General features: G+C 44.1%; 1 long non-coding RNA gene across 1 annotated transcript in view; it reads left to right on the forward strand.

Annotated features, from left to right (window-relative positions):
* Window positions 1–17,259, forward strand: part of LOC141934110 (uncharacterized) — a 43,656-nt gene that overhangs the window by 15,334 nt on the left and 11,063 nt on the right. The gene's annotated exons all lie outside the window — the stretch shown is intronic.

The following is a 17,259-nucleotide window of genomic DNA, read 5'->3' on the forward strand; positions in this document are numbered from 1 at the left end:
TAATGTCAAGGCTGCACATGAGGGGTTTAATTGCCTCTGTAAAAGAGAGCAGTTTTCAGAACCAGACTTGGCTGTAGAGGGTCAGTGCATCTGCTTGCAGCTGCAGAAGTAGAAACCTAAGCTGGTTTCAGCTTTCCGTTCCGCTGGTGTAAGTCAGGCTCGTTCACAAAAAAGGCACTCAGCTGATCGCCACATATCTGTGATAATGCAGATCGAGTGTCATTGGCCTCAGCACAGCAGGACCTCTATCCGAAAGTGCAGGCGCATGCAGCACGGGTGTAAATCACGTCCGCATTGGGTGCTAGTTGCCAGGGGCTGGTGCCATGAGGGTTTTATACACGCTCCCCAAGGATCAGTCACTTCTGTCACCTGGAGGGAATGCTATACTCATCTAATTTTGCACCAGATCTCACAAATGTCCATGTTTTCTATTCAGTGATATTACCTGTAGATGTTACTGCAGGGAAGAAAGCCACCAGAGTCCAATGAGAGGCTGGTCTGGAGTATGTTCACTGTGGCTTTTCAGAGTGGTATGCGGTAGCTTCTGCTAAATGGGAGTAAGGATGTGCTCAGCAGAGAGTCTTAAATAAGTTAAAGCGTGATTTAGCTATTTGTTTTACATTTGCAGTCTACAGTGTCCCCAGTTTTTAATGAGACCTGTAGAGCGCAGCTCTGTGCAGCTAGTTAATGCCCATGTTGAACACGGGAACTCAGATCATCATGCTCTCACATGCATTTGTTTGCAAAATCATTGTCACCCCTGCGTCAACACTCCTAAAACTGTCACCAAGTGCTCTTTCTAAATTCCCTAAATTGAATTAGAAAAGGAAAAGGTATTCCTGTCCTTTTCCAAGCTTTCCTGGTGTCACCTTAACAGCCAGTGCAACTGGGGGAGAGCTCCACTCCTCTGAGGTTAGAAAGGACACTTCACTCAGCATGGCAAGCATCATCTAGATATTTTCTAAGGGGTGAAATGGATGCTGCTGGCTGGCCTGACTTCTCACATACCTTAAATCACTGTAAGCTGACAACCCAACCTGAGTAATGCTTTGTTTGATGCCATGCTTCCTTTTAGGAGACTGGAATCAGATTGTGTGAATCCAAATCTGCATGTTATTCCTTAGTGAGAAAACATATTCTGCATCAACTCATTTACAGTTTTTGCTGAACTGGGTGCCCCTGGGACTGTGGGAGCCAATCCAAGTGAGGAGAATTTGGCTGTAGCAGTAGTTTAGCTGTGGGAGAGGAGATGACTGCAGGCTTCTCCAGCCCTGGCTCCTCAGAAAACTGTGAATGAAGAAATAATTCAAAGAAAAACAAAACAGCTGTTAGCAAAGCAATATTAAGGTAAAAATCCAGCTGAGGAGTGGGTTTGAGCATCACCTACAAAATCCCCTTAACCCTGTGGAAGTGGAATGTAAGTTATACACACTGCAGTCAGTTCATACACCCCCGGAATGAGCTGTCTCCTGAGCCCAGGGTGGCCAAACCAGGTTTCTGATAGCTCTGAGAGCTTCACCACTGTACACATGATGGTGGTGAAGGTGGCAGACCTCCTGAAGCATCTAGATAACCACTTTGAGAGTGCTAGGGAAGATCAGTGGGTGCCAGTAAATAAAAAGGTTGCAGACTTCACGGTGATGTTCTGTGAGATGCTCCCTGCAGAGGAATGTGTAGAAATGCAGATATCTGTGAGGAGCTTAGAAAGGAGCTTGAATTCTTTTTTTAAGAAGTTGGAAAATTCTTGCAGGAGACTACCTGGGAAAGATGGGGTCTATCAAAATCAAAATAGGACCTGGCACTTACAGTGTAAAGGATTAAAGGAGAGTTTTTAACTAGAAGCTGACATAAATCTGGGTGCAGAGGAGTACACAGCCTGAGATGACACCACCTCCAGGGGTGAAAACATAAATTCTGTATCAGAAAGGGATTGGATAAATTAAGGGAGGACAAATCCCACCAGGGCCATTAAATTCTATGGTCCAGTTCCTCACAGTTGCTGGAAGCTGGAGGCGTAAGCGGGGGATTTATCAGAGGCACCAGGTCGTGTGGTGGCAATGAGTCTTCACGGCCTCTTTCTTGATTCATGTTCCCCACACAAGACAGAGTGATGGAGGTGGTGATGGAGAGATCTTTAAATTGCTTGCCCACTACAAGATCACTTGCATGGGCCCCATCTCCCCCACAGCCCATCTCTGCCTCTTCTCACCTGACACACTGGCTCCTTCATGGCCCATTGAGCACTGGCCATCGCAGAGTGCCAGCCCCACACCCGAGCCTGCTCTGGCTACTCTGCTTCATGATGAGCAGCCACCAACAACTTTTCTGCCAAGTTGGTGATGTTGCAGCCACCTGAGCAGCTCATGCAGGGATCTTCTGCTTTTTTTATCCCCTGCCCAGGCATGTGGGAGACGCCTTGTTTGAGTCCTAAATATGTTTCACTTAAACCATGATGATGGTGTACTAAAGTGCTGTAATCTTTGCTAGGTCTCTCTTTACATTGCTGTAATTACCATAATAAGCTGTTTTAACTGGGTCTTTTATAAGTAACAGCAACATAAAAATATCTCAGCATGTTTCCTTTAATGAGGTACAACTTCTGTGCAATCTTCCCTACACTTTCTTCAGTGTCTCTGTTTGCAATGGATGTGGCATCTTTTTCATCTCCTCCCCATCACCGTGCTACTTCACCCCTCAGCTAGCAAGCTGTGCCTGGGACCCTCAGCCGGGCTTCATCCAGGCTGTCTCAATCTGGAAAATGCAGTGGCAGTGATGCTGAGTGATGCCAGCATGGGGCACAAGAGCATTTCCCCTGCTCAGCCCTTCCACCAAGAGCAAAGTTTTCAGGACGTCTCAGGGAACGAGGCAACTTTGGGTATCATGACTGGCTGAGCCAAGGGAGGAGACATTCACTGCCACGGCTGTGGGCCCTGCCAGCATGTGGGTCACACTGCCCAGATGCTGCACATGCCGCAGGGAATGTGTTACCATCACCTGCACCTCGTGTCCATTTAAGGACACCAGAGGGGAAAGTGATGACAAAAGGGATTGATACCCAAATGCTAAGGCAGAAGTTCAGTGCCGGGGCCAGTAACTGATACAAGTCACTACAGACGAGCCGTGAAGCAGAAAGGGTTTTGACTATGTGGCACAGAGATTTGAGGGACAGCTGTGGAGAGCTTTCTCCGTCATTGCTGCTGGCAGAAAGCGCTAATGCGGTCAGGCAGTGCTTCTGCTCCAGCCATCCGTTCACACCGCTGCCACCCAGCTCCATCAGCCCGGTCTCGAGGAGTGCCTCTGCCCCTCAGCCCTCACCCTCCGAATGCTGCTGTGGGAGAGCCAGAATACGGGCATGGAGCACAGTCCAAAAAGCCTCAGTCAATTACACCACCATAATATCACATCAGCGAACTCACAGTTTGACTGCTTACGGCAGATGGACGAACACTTGTCGGTTATCTGGTGCTGAGCGAGAGGCAGATTTATTTCCAAAGCTTGCGACTCTCATTTCTCCCAGCTGAAGCTTCAAGGCAGAGTGTGCATCTGTGATTTTTTTTTTCAGGCGCAGCTATGTTGCAGTGAGGTCTATCACCAAAAGCGATTGGATTTTTGGCATGTTTTTATGAGGGAGGCAGGAAGGAGGGTGGATGGTGTCACTGCTTTCCATAGCACTGGAATCTGCTTGAATTCACACAAGCATGAACTGAATTTCCAAATCTCAGCCATACCCTGTGTGCACTGGCAGCTAGTTCACCAGCAAAGGACTTCAGAGCCCCATAAAGCAGGGTAAAAAGCACTGGGTATGTTCATTTGTGTGATATTAATGTGCACTCTAAAATTAAAGGACACCATGAATTGCCACCTTGGATCTGGCCAAGGGTCCACTCAGCCCTATCTCCAGTCTTGGCTGTTGACAACACTGACTGTTTTGGGGGAATGGAAGGAAACCCCTCAGGAGGTAGCTGCACTGGTCTCCTGAGTAAAGCTGACTTAAAACCTGAAAGTAATGCGTGGGCTACAGAACTAACTGCACTTGCTACAAAAACAGCATCGTATGCTTTCTGCCAACATTTCTCCAGCGAGACATCAGTGCAACCCAACAACTGCTAGCAGGCAGCATCTAACAGGGACTGAAAAATATTCTGAGGTGTGAGATTTACTGAAACCTGTAAAGCAGCACCTGCAAGAACCTCATTTACTAACCACTCACCAAGGCTCTTTTATTTCTCAAAAATATCCTTGTTGTAGGAAATTTGGAAAAGATGTACAGTTTGCAAATGTCCGTAAAAGGCATCAATACAGCTGCTAAGGACTATCTCTTTTTCAAAAATGCACTATAAGATTTTAGAGTTCACTTAGTTTTTCTTTAAGGGATGGGTAATATTTACTGGAAACTGGTCCTGAACTCAACCCTGACTTTCAGCTTTAAACTGTTCCTTCAGCTTTAAACCTGTCCATGAAGGGTTATTAGTACCTCCTGACTGGACGATGTTTTGGTAGAAAGAGCAGGGGAAAGTACACATCAAAAGTGTACCATTTTCTAAATAGTTTTCTCTGTTCATTTTTGATGGGATCTGGCTTAGAATAACAGAAATAATTTAATCTGGAGCAGGTCGACTATTATGAGATACCACTTTTTTTTTCCCCCCTGGAAAAGATAACACAAGTGAAACACAAGGGAAATGGTAAAAAAAATCAGGTGCTGTACTTATTGCAAGGAAATCTGTTTATGCGTGATTTGAAATCAGAGCACAGTTTCACTTCATTCTGCCTTGTGTTGTTGTGTTTCATATTTCATGCTTTGGTTAACACTTATTTAGTCTATTTCTAGAGGCTGTGACAGGTTGTCCCAAAAGTTTTTAGACTTGCTGAGCATACACTCTTCACAAAGCATGTCAAAATGAAAGGAACAAAAAATACATTTATATTTATGAACAACAACAACAAAAAAGAATATTTTAAAGACCCAACCTTTCCTATTGACATTGTAACATGAAGCACATAAGTCATCAACACATAAGTTATCAACAGCTTTGAAGAAAATAAAACAATTTTATGTAGAATTTCCTTTCCATACTTCAAATAAATACAAGTGGAAGATTTGGTTCTCCTCCTGTATTCAGGGAAATAAAAAATTAAGGGTGTTAATTTTTCCACAAGAATTCCCCTTTTCAGCCAATTCTTATTTTAGCCAGTTTCAGGGGCTTTTTAAAGACTTTTCCTTCTTCCTAGTCATATCTCTGTGGGAAAGGAAGATACGATCAACACGTAAAGGTCAGTCCTGTGCTTGTCAGCTTGTGCTTCGCCTTCATCATATGCTGACCAAGTCCAATTATACTGAAAACATTTTAAGAACACAGTAACACCTTTGGGACTGCCAGTACATGGAGGATCCTTCAGGAAGAGAAAGTGATGAATGGAGGTGAATGCGTTTGGCCAGGACTGTGAAATTTTGCCTGTATTTCCTCCTATTTTTCCAAGTCAGGCACTCTGGCCTTTGCCACAAGAAAATGCCAATCTCATGGATTCAAATGAGCATCTTGGTTTGCCGTGTGGGCATGACAAAGGACGCTAGATTTATTTTGATGCAAAGGCCCTGCTTCTCCACAGTTTACTCCTTGAGCAGTCGGTGCAACTCTGGAACCTGCGTGAGCCGGGTGATTTTAATGCACCGTTTCTACCCAGATGATACCCTTGCCCCCCACCTCCAGCATTTCCATCAGGGTCTGACAGTTGGGCATCAGCTGGGCTGACTCAGACCTTAATTGTGTTTCTTGTGCTGGTGGCTGTTAGGAGGAGGGCAGATAGAGATGCACTGGGGGCTTCACCAGGCTCCTGGCTCCCTCCTGCTTGGGGATGCTTTGCCTCCCAAGCCTGGGAAATGGCATCAGTGTTGAACACCCCCCACTGTTTCCCAGCTCCTTTATAAATCTGCCACTAAAACGCACAACAGAGGGGTCCTTTAAAAATCATGAGAGAGAGACTCTGCAGCAGTCATTTGATTTCTAGGCTAATTAAAGGTGTGCACAGAGACACATTCACACACGCACCTGCTAAATAATCAGGCAGGCAGTGCAGCACTAGTTTTTCATTATTATCTCTGCCCCTCTCCCCATCCCTGTGTTTGATGCCCCAGGAAAGGCAATTACCCAGTTCACTTTCCTCAGAGTCTACCTACACACTCAGGAAACACTTCACCAGACGGGCAGTGCCCAATGCCTAATGACATCCTCAATCTTGCTTTATAGACATAGCTGCAAACAAAATCTTTTTTTTTCCTGTCTGAATCCCTGTGCTCTTTGGATTTCAGGTAGCCCCTGGATCTATTTGGCCACCCTGTGTGTTGCAAGGGATGGGTTTGCTGTAGTTAAAAAATAAAACAAGGACTGGAGTGAAGGCTGGCATTTCTTGTACCAGGGAGCACCACTGCTCATTCCAGCGGACACCGAGCACACTAATCCCCCCTACTCATCTTTGCCATTGAGGAGACTCAACCCACTGCCATGTCATTGTTATAGTAATCCCCAGCTCCTGGACACCAGTCCAAGTATGACAGTCACACAAAACCGATGTCACACTCATCTCAGGCAGGCTGTGCTTCAGCAGTATGTCTTCATTCCCTGCAGCTGCTGCGCTGACTTCAGTCATCATTCCCTTTTGCAGCAGCTCAGGGCCAAACAGCATGAGAAGAGGAACTGGCTGTGTCACTCCTTCCTGCTACAGTTTTCTAGACCTGACTTTTTTTTTTTCCCCCCAGAGCAAAAATCCTCACTTGTGTTGACTACAGCTGCCTTCTCTGCCCTGAGTCACATGTAAAACACAGGGTCCTCTTCAAGTATGTCCCCATAGCTCATCCGCTCCTCTCTGAAAACTTCCAGTGCCTCCCCTTTTCCAACCCAGTCAGGTTTCTGAGAGCTTTCTGCTCTCAATTTCAGGCTCTTTGCAGTGTTGCTTCTTTCTATTTATTGCTCTTGATTCTTCCAAGGAAGCCAGCATTTCCACAGTCCATTTTTTTAACAAAACAGCTCTCATGCATTTTTCAGTACTGTTTCTCATGCATGGCATATCACTTCTGAATTATCCACAGGGCCTTCGTTTCTTCCCGTCCCTCCTCAGCTTCTACCATGATAGTTTGTTCTATTAGTGGTTCAGAAAAGGGGCAATTGGGATAAATGAAATTTATTTTAAAATATAGGTTCATGCTGTGCTTTTTTTTTTTTTTTTAAATTTGCCTTTTATATGCTGGATGCATTGTTGGTTTATGAGCTTTTCTAAATAGCAGCTATGTCTTTTTAGATGCGCAAAGAATAATTCAGGGTAATTCAGCCCAATACAGCAGCTCTCCCTCCCAGCTGAGGTCTCCTTCAGCGAGCACTGCCAAGGGGAAAGAGATGCTCATTAAGAGCCTCTCGGCTGCCAGTCAGCTGGCTCGAGGCAGCCGGCCCCACTTTACATCGGGAAGAAATGGCTCATGGAGGACTCTCACTACTGTGGTCTCAGGGAACACAGTTGGGACCCCATAGCCTGCTGGGTCTGGTGTATGGGCACATGAATATTTCATGTCCTTGACCTTGATGTGATGCAATTAAGTCTGTGCTGCCCCAGAGGCTGGCAGTATGTGGTAGGTGGGGATGCCCACTCAGCAATACCATTGCACCAGGCACTTTTGGAGTGTCGTGAGATGAGGCTTCTGCTGGGACTCTGCCCTGTCCTGCAGAAGCATGACACTCTTGAGTTAATTTGGTGTTTTCATTTCACCTAAGATCAGGGTTGAGAAGTGCAAAGGCCTGTTAGAATGAAGAATGAAAGGAGAGGAAAATATTTCAGCGGGTTTTCAGAGGCAACTGTTGCTGGAGTGGTGAGCACCATTGTCAGCGCAACAGAAATGAGCCCTTCTTTTGGGATTTTGGGCAAAACTGGAGCTGATTCTTTGACCATCTGCAGCTTTTACCTCTGCCTATCCACACTTGGATGTGTTTGACGCTCCAGTAAGGTATTCAACCCATGGGGCAGAGCCCACAAGCAAGGGAAAATGGCTGTGAAACCACTAGGATTTCAAACACAAAACCAAACTGTAACACATATACCTCACTCCTGATACACTTGCACTAGCAAACAAGATGAATGAAAACAATAACCAAGCTTCCCAAGTTTTGCCTAATTTTTGTTGGGTTTTACAGTAAAACTACAGAAATGCTATCTGAGGTGGTCATTTCTTGAAAAGGGTGCATAGCTTTCTAGTTAAAACCCACTTTAACCTGGAAGTCCTGCTCTAAAAACCCGTCCTTGTCTCAAATTTGCATGAACTTATTCACTGATTATAGCTGACTATGTAAGTTGAAGGAAGAAGGGCACGCAGCAGTGTGAGTAGTAGCAAACACCCATTAAGAGCTAGTGTCCCATTAAGACCTGGCTGGCTGATGCTGACTTGTTTCTGATTTTGGTTTTTTTAATCATCTCTCACATCTAGGGACCAAGAAAAGGATTACATTAAGTGCACTAGTGTTGTTCGTGGCTTGAAAATGGATTCCCTTTGCCCAGACTTCCCAGCTCTTTTCCGTTTGCTTTCTGCAGACATTAGAGCGATGGAGCCTGTCTTGCATGAATGCTCATGGAAAGCCCATTTGAAGTCTGCACGCTTGAATACTGTCATATAGCAGAAGTGCTGGGCTGAGATGACAAAGCTCTACCAGAGCCTCAAGCTTAAACTTGCCTAATGAGGGACAAAAATTCTTTATCCACCACTGCTGTGACCATTTCTCTTCATTTTGTGCTCTGTAATTAGTACATTTAAAAGGGACACTGCTTAACACAGCGGGAGTCCCAGTTCCTTGGAAATTTTTCTAGAGCCCAGGCACACAAGCAAGTGAATGAGGTTTTGACTGTGCCACTGGCATCCTGTCCTGGGGATGCAGGTGCCATTATTTCAAGTGAATGTAATGAAAAAATTTCATTTCAGCTCACCACATAGACAGCAGAGGTTACGGTACAACCACTTTTCCAGGGCTGAAGCTTGGAGCAAAACCCCTCCAGCAGTATAAAATTTATATTATCAACACAAAGCTTTTCCCCTGATCACAAAATCTGCATTCCTGCAGATGGAGAAAAAAAAACAACCCTGGTGATACCACTCATGATGAACTCAGCTGTCTTTTGAACAGGCAGGTTGAAATACTTGTAGCAGACCCTTCACAGTCCATCTGACCTGTTAGGAAAGAAGAAAGATAATAAATTGGACAAGTAAATTTGAATTACAAATAAATTAGAGAAAGCCACAATCAAGGTACTGACATTCAGTAAGCGAAAAAAGAAGGCTTTTGTGCAGGTAAATTATCTGCTGCGAATTATTTACTCAGCTCTGCTGTGAAGAGCTCTCAGGATGGGGCAGACAGAAACAGGTACTTTGTTTGCTGGTTCAGGTTTCTGGTCCCTAGAATCAATCTTTGGCCATTAAAAAAACACTGCTGCCTTTTCAAGTGTAATTTATTCAATAAGATGCTTTTTTTTCCAGGATGCTGCAGAGATTCTTGATTTTCATTTGTCTTTGTCTGGAGATGTGAAATAAGTTTGCCATATTGTCCATTTCATGCTAATTTCTCAATATATTCATATATTCATTTTGGATATGGGATTTGTGAAGGACTCTGCTGACTCTCAGACACTGCTGTTAAAAATGGAGATAAACCTGCTGAAGATAATTTAACTCTATTTCTGTATAGCAGGTAATATTAAAACTAATGGTATATGAGAGGAGCTGGGGTGTTTTTTTAACTTTGAGTGTTTTACAACATTTGTGAAGAGCAGTGGTCCTTGGATGGGGAGTGGGGACCCCTGTCTCTGGCTCCATGCTGTGCTGTCAACACACTAAACCTCTGCTTGAGGTGCTGGAAAAAGGTCCTGCTGGTTTGGGTCAAACCACACTACCCCACCTCAGTTCAGCCTTCCTGTTCACAGGAGACCCTGTATCTCATGAGGATCTCATTTCATACACACAAGTAAAATGTTCTCCAAAGGCATGGGTGCCTCTCAATCCAGCCCAGGCATCAACAATATTTCTGCTGCTTTTAGCCAAGTCCTTCAAACCAGGAGCAGAGTGTTGTGGTGCAGGGATGAGGCATGACATAAAGCCTGGGGCTGGAATAACACCACCATAAAGGTGCTGCCTGGGACACATACAGGCAGAGCAGCATGTTTTATACCTTCTGTATCTTTATCTTCAAACTTTATATACACTTCAGGTTGCCACTGGGTTATTTTTAGGCCATTTCAGGAATATATATTTCTGCAAGAGATATTTCTGGGAGCTCTGCCAAATTTGAAACTGTAGTAACCTATACATCCCCCACAAGGATGTATACCAAACAGTCACTGCTATTCTCTTCCTTGCTACTCCTTGCAGCCCCCAGGGAGAAGGCACATCAGTCTGTAGGAAAAAGGAGTGTGAAATAAATGTCCCCGCAAGGCTCTGGAAGAGCCAGGCCCCAGCAGAGCGGCAGGCACATGTCCCTGCTGGAAGCAGCACACATGCACCCATCACCCAGCCAGGCTCCCCCCACGTGGACACCAATGCACCAAGACCAGCATGAGTGCTTTGGAGGTGTGAGGGAAGGGCAGGCGGGGGAAATGTTGGGGTATGGCCATGCTGCCCCCTCAGAGCTGTTCTGCTCTGTGTTCTGATGTGATGGACAAAGCAGATAGGAGTTATTCATCTGCTAGACTGTGTGAAGCTTTTTTTCTGATAAGCAGGCCCTGCAACAACTGCTGTAACTCCAGATGTTGTGGCTTGAAGTGTTGGGAAATTCCTTGTGTTAGAAATGTTGGCCTGGGTTTGGAGTCCTGGAATTTCATCTGGGAGCATCTTTCCATTTGTCAAACATGCGTTGTGAACCAACAAGCAAATCTGAGTTTCTCTGGGTTTGGATGCACTTGCAAGGGTTTGATGCAGCTGGAAAACAGAATATGCAAAGGGATCCCAGGCACTGCTGGGGCAGGGCAGAAGCATGGCCCTGAACACAGAAATGAATTGCGCCTCTTGCAGTTGAGTTGCACTTTTTCAGGGCTTGAACCGTTCTGTACTTGGTGTAGTAGTGCACAGAGCTTTTAAATGTGGCCAGAGCTACAAAGCACAGTTGCTTCTCTCCTGATCACTGGCAGTGCTCTAGAACTACCAAAAAGTAACTAAATCTCTTTTCATGGAACCATCTTTTCCCTCTTTGGGTGTTAGGATTTTTCTGTATGCATCTTAATCATGTGTACAAGACATGATGCTGTCAGCATTACAGAGAGAATTTTTTTACTGTAACACTGCCTTTTTCCTTTATCACAAAAGTATGGATCAGCTAAATTCTGCTGTACATAGGGGACAAATTTTCCACAAAAGAAGTCATCAATAGAGAAAAAGAATTTAAATGCTAAATTAACCACCCCAACAAAAGCAATGTTTTAGCCTAATGCCTCCTCGACGTCTAGAACAAATTTTTCTAAGAGAGAGTTTTATAAGGAATCTGTGTCAAAGTAGATCTATTATCTGATAGATAAGTAATGGGCTTCATCAGTCATTTCTATCCATGGGAAGGGGGCAAAGCAGGGAAGAGGAAAGTGAGTCTGTTGGAAGGCTGTCCATTGGAAGCATTACCCAGACAGTGAGATTGCACGTCTGCATGCAGACTTGAAAAGACACAGATCATCAGATACCAGTGCATGCCTTTGAAAATGGGTCATAAACATTAGAGGAAAGGATACAAGGACAAAGGGAGTAGCAGAGCTTTAAACTACAGAGGTTATTTAAGTGTGTGTATGTACGTGTGTGTGTGTGTGTGTCTGCATATGTGATAAACAAGCAGGATAAAGAACTCAAATCTGTCAAACAACGATATTGAGTTAAAGGCTTGTTTATAGCAATATTGCTCGACGGTCCTGTGCCTCCCTCCTTGAAGATGTGCTGGGAACTATACTAAAATACACTGTACAGTAGCATCTAAAATACACATTGCATGGAGCAATGGGAGCTGTACCAGATAATGTGTCTCTCCATAGCAGTACCTCGACCCATTCCCAGGTGCTGGAAGACAGCTGTCTGTTCCATGAAGTTGTCAGCATGATCCTGACCTGGGACAATGAACTCACCCTCAATCAGCCCCATAGCATGATTTAGGAGTCAGCACAGGTCTGGGAGAACAGGCAGTTTGGATGCTGTCACACCTTCCTTAGAAGGTGACCTTGCTTAGAAGATGATGCGTTTCAGCACGTCAGCATCGTACATAGGAAGCGATGCCTTCCAAATGAAATGGCATGATTTGCAACCTGGTTGTCATCCTTGCCCACACCACCACTAGCTTTAAGGTAAAAAATGGTCAGTAAAAGCCTGTTAGTGGCATACAGGTATTTTTGGCTGCTGCTCCCTCCTCTGCTCATCTTGACCTAATTGGAAAACAGTTTAAATCTGTAGTGGCTTTAATAACACTTCTTTGGGCAAACAAAGTGAAGTAACTGGAATTTAAGGAGCTGGTGAACTGTGGCACCAGCGGGTTTCTAGAAGCTCTTTGCATCTTTCTGTCCATAACAGGGCTTTATTCCTCTTGTGATTCAGGGAAATAGGAATCTGGTGAGAAAATAAGTCAGTTTGTTCATATTGCAGGAAGCCAGAAACTGACATGGGCAAATACGTGCAAAGTCCTAATGCAATATGACATATCAGAACCGCATCATGCTCAAAACCCAGCAGAAATGAAGATGTTCAACAGTTTGAATTAACTGAAAATAAGGAGTATTTCTGAGCCATTTGCTTAGTGCTGTCTTTATTAGAAATGTTGCTGTTCCCCTCCAAAATATGTAAGCATGTGTCATTGCTGGAGGGTAAACAGCGTGCACTCAACACTCAGGCATCCTCTCCGTGGAGGCAAAGAGCAGCCCTGTGAAAGACCTCCCACATGGTCTGGGAATGTAGCCTCAAGCACCTGGGGTCTCAAAGGGAAAAATATTTTATATATTGGAGAGCACATGGAGCCCACCAAACACATGTACACACATATTCAAAAATCCCCTATGTACTTGCCTCCAAACAGACTGTGATATTAGTAATAATCTGCCAAAACCAGCATATACTGTAGGCTGTAAGCTCAACCTCAGCTTTAGTCACTCACCTGGCCTTTGCATTCATGGAGGGATGTCCCACCAACAACTCCATAGTGCCTCAGTCCCCTTTTTCTGGTTGTGTCCTCTTCCTCTCCAATGCAGCCATACAACAAGATGCAAAAAATTTACTCCAGTTATTGGGCCACTGAATTTTTGAGACATCTGATCCTTGAAAGAAAAAGAGGAAGGCTTTCTTTCTGGGAAAGGGGACACAGTGAAAAATCAGAAAGCAAAAAGTAGTTTAATTTGTGGTTTCATTCTCCCTCCCTCTGTGCAACCTTGAATGTAGGAAGAGGCATTGGTCTCATGGGATGTGCCAGCATGCCCCACCTGAGAAATACCTAAAGAGAGCATCCACTGAAGATGTGGAAGCCACTGGCAGCTGAGGCAGAGGACAGTCGGACTGGTGAAGAAGTGTGCTGCCTCAGGGTGAAATAACACTCAGGGGGAACAGTAGCTCTGGCACAATCTGCCAGCATTTGTATAAATACCATAAAGCTTTCATGTATCCTTCACTCCCAGGCCTCTCCCATCCTGCTGGCTATGGTGCAGCCCCGGGGCTGCTATATGAGTATAATTTTCTGTAGATCGTTCACTAGATGTGAAGAGATACACGGCGAGTTGTGCCCATGGAAGACTGGCCGGGATAGCTGCAGTCCAGGTTCTCCAAGAGGTGACCTCAGAGGGACTCCAGAGCTTCTCTTCATCTTCTGCCAGGTGAATGTGACAGTCCCCAGATGCAGCAGGACCATTGTGAAGCTGCCACAGGTGGGATCCAGGATTAATGCACGCTTAAGGCATTGCAAGTGGTATTTTCCTAGCAGATGGGCTTAAGCACCACTTTTAAAGCTACAGTTAAGAGTGAGTGACACAGGGAGGTTACAGAGCTACAGAAGAGCTTCAGACTATTATTATTGTTTTTATTGCTGAGTGCAGTTGTCCTAGTTTCAAGAGACAAGGCTGATGCAATTTATTGCTATATTAATAATCTTCATCATATCCTTTTTTGCGGATCCCTCTTGCCTGTTTCTTTAAAACCCATGAGATCATCTGCTGCCTGTTAATGGAAAGCAGTTTATTTTGAAGGAGGGTGAACTGACAGATTTTTGTTCCCATGAACTGTATAAGAAATCTAACAAACCAGATGCAGATGGATCAATACAGGCTGTTCTTTATTTATCACCCCCTGTCTTCCTCACTTTATTTTTATGGCTATTAAAGATGCTATCATTGATATACCATTTTTGACTGTCTCTATATAATGTATACACTGGACAATGCTGCCATTGATATGCACGTAAAATGCTGGGGTATTGAATGACCTAGGAAAGCAGTGCAGCCTGTCTTTCATTTCCGCAGCACTAGGTTTAGCTGGGGCTGGATCTCTAGTGAGTAACATTTCTGTTACACTCCAGGAGGTGCGAGGGAAGTTTGATCTTTGCCCTGAGTATTTCTGCACTTTCAAGTGTGCTTGAGGTTTCCTTTAGGTGGGACTTAAGCTGGTGAGTTCTTGGGCTCTCTGCTTCATTAAAATCATGCCCTTTGGGCTCGTGATCACCAGGAAACACAGCAGTGCTTGACTGCATCCCTTTGGTGATGCAATTTCAATTAAAACTCACTATTCACTGCAGATGAGGGAAGTCACGCTCCAAACCATGACACTTTGTCATGAGTAAACAACTGATGGGAGCTGAGTGAATATGAAACTTGACATGGCTTATCTTTGCCTGCACTGACTGACAGCATCGTGTCAGCTAATTTGACTGTCGATAAGAGAATTAAAGAGGTTATGGAAACATGAGTATCAGAGATGAGAGTATTTATGCTGCAATTCTCATTGCAACTGCTGGACAACATAGTCACCCTCAAGCCAGTTTTAAATGATCCACCCTGGGACTGGTAGCAGTCTGGAGGTGGGAAACCAAATTCAGCAATGACTAGTCACCCCGCTACCTGGGGAGATTTACAGCCTGCCACGTACTTTCAGTTTAGGGTCTGAAATTCGTCTGAAATTGGACATGGAAAGCTTGATTTTCCAGTCAAGTCAGCTCAGCTCCTTTTAAAAGCAAAGCAAAGGAGAACAACACCCCTACATTTATCAAAAGCAGCTTCAACTTCTCCCCTGCAGCAAGATTTGCTTCAGATGTCAAAATGAGAGTGTGATGCTCTTGTAGGTCTGGCACCAGGTAACTGGTGCTGTGTAGTTGGGAAATCTGGTCTATCTAGGCAGCCTGTATTGATTGAGGCAGCCTCTGCAGATTTAGTAAGAAGAAAATTAATCCCTTTGCCCAGTTAAATCTTGGATAAGCAGGTGGAAATCCAGGGCTAAATCCTTACAATAGAAGGAAATATTATTCTAGCAACTCAATTTGCTACAAACAAATGGTGCGGCATTTAAATTGGTGCATCTATCTCTAGCAATCCAGCACCTCTAATCAGTTTCTCACCTTTACATTTGAATGCAGTGAAGGCAGAGGTACTGCATTTACAATGATAGCAGATGACTTCATCCTTCTGAAATGACTTTAAAAGATTAGAATTCATAGATTATTTATTAACTCTTAGTGAATGTATTTCCAGAATGGGAACAACATATTGCATCAATGTCTAGTTCCACAGTTTAACTATTTTAATTAAGAGGGAAATGTATACTGCTGTAAGGAACTCAGCCCGCATACCACTGTGCAAGGCTTTTTCCTTACTGTTTCCTTTTTAGTACAAAGCCTTTGTTACTTTAAACTCTTGTTCATAACAGTGATCATAACACTGGAATCTTCTGGTGATAACTCATAAATAACAGTTCTATCTAAAACAAGGCTGCTCAGACAAGCCATCCAAAACAGGCAACCCAACAGTTTATTTGACCCATTTTGATCATGAGTGTCTGATTCACAGGTTGGCAGAGAGATTTCTGATGGTGTGGCACCGGCAACTTTACCCAAACACTCTTACTGCCTAGATAACAAAAAAAACCCTCATGTAAGTTCATGACAGCCACTGCAGCATATCCAAAATTGTTCTCCTTCCTTGTTGGATTCTGTAGAAAATCTCTTCCCTACTAAAGCCTTCACTTGATTCCTGAGTAGTAAAACTGAATGCCTTAAAAGTGGTAAAAAAAGATGAGACGAGCATAAACACTGTGTTCCAGACCTCCAAACCAGGTGCCAGTCCAGATGAAATATAAGGCTGTCCACAGCTAAGCAGACAGAGTTTTCCAAGGAGGCTTAGAGGGGTCAAGTAGATGAGGAGCCAGACCCATCCACTGCAGGAGGAATGCTGGCTCTTTCCAACAAAGCTGGGGGAGGAGAAAGAGGTAAACACAGCCTCAGATGCCTGTAGTCTCTGATCAGCGCCGGTGCACTGCCGAGCCACCGCCTGAGCTCTTCTGTGGGAAAAGGCAGGGATCAAAGTCAGGAGGCAGAGTGAACTGCACTGTGATTTACTTTGACAATGTGTTGTCCCAACAGAAAAAGAAAACAACGTAATTTAGATGCTGTCAGGACAGAATGTCACCTTTAAAGAAATGGAGATCTAATTATCAAGATATCGTTTGGGAGACCTGGTATGGAATAATTCACAGACATGGTGAAGAATTAAACCCTTTCAAAGCCATGTAAACATATTTTTCCTTTATCTCTAGTACTTATGATTTTCAGCTAGGTTAAATGCATAAAGCTTAATCATCGAGCATTTAAAAACACACTATATAACGCTTTTAGGCTTGGTGTAAAGTGCTATTACATGCCAAGATGCTAAGGACTAGTTTCACCTCAATGTTCTGATTCATTAAGCAACCACACTTCTATGGTGCCATCCTTGAATGATAAGGCATAGCTGCAAAATGCAGCAAAAATTTGCAGGATAACACCTATACGATTAGGATAATTTGAAAGGCACAAGAACTAAGAAACAGAAAGAAGACCCATCAAGTTCATGTCAGGGTATTACAACAGGACTTTTTTCTGTTGAATAACTGAGTTGCCTTTTTAAACTCTTTCATTTCAGTTTTATAGTGGCGAACTCAAGACCAAAGTAGTTACCAGGCATCACTAAGCTGGTCGCAATAAGAACTACCATAAAGTCTCATCAAATGCAGTGTGAGACTCAGATTCCAAAAATACATTT

This window comes from Strix aluco, chromosome 1 (assembly GCF_031877795.1).
Source record: "Strix aluco isolate bStrAlu1 chromosome 1, bStrAlu1.hap1, whole genome shotgun sequence".
NCBI lineage: Eukaryota > Metazoa > Chordata > Aves > Strigiformes > Strigidae > Strix > Strix aluco.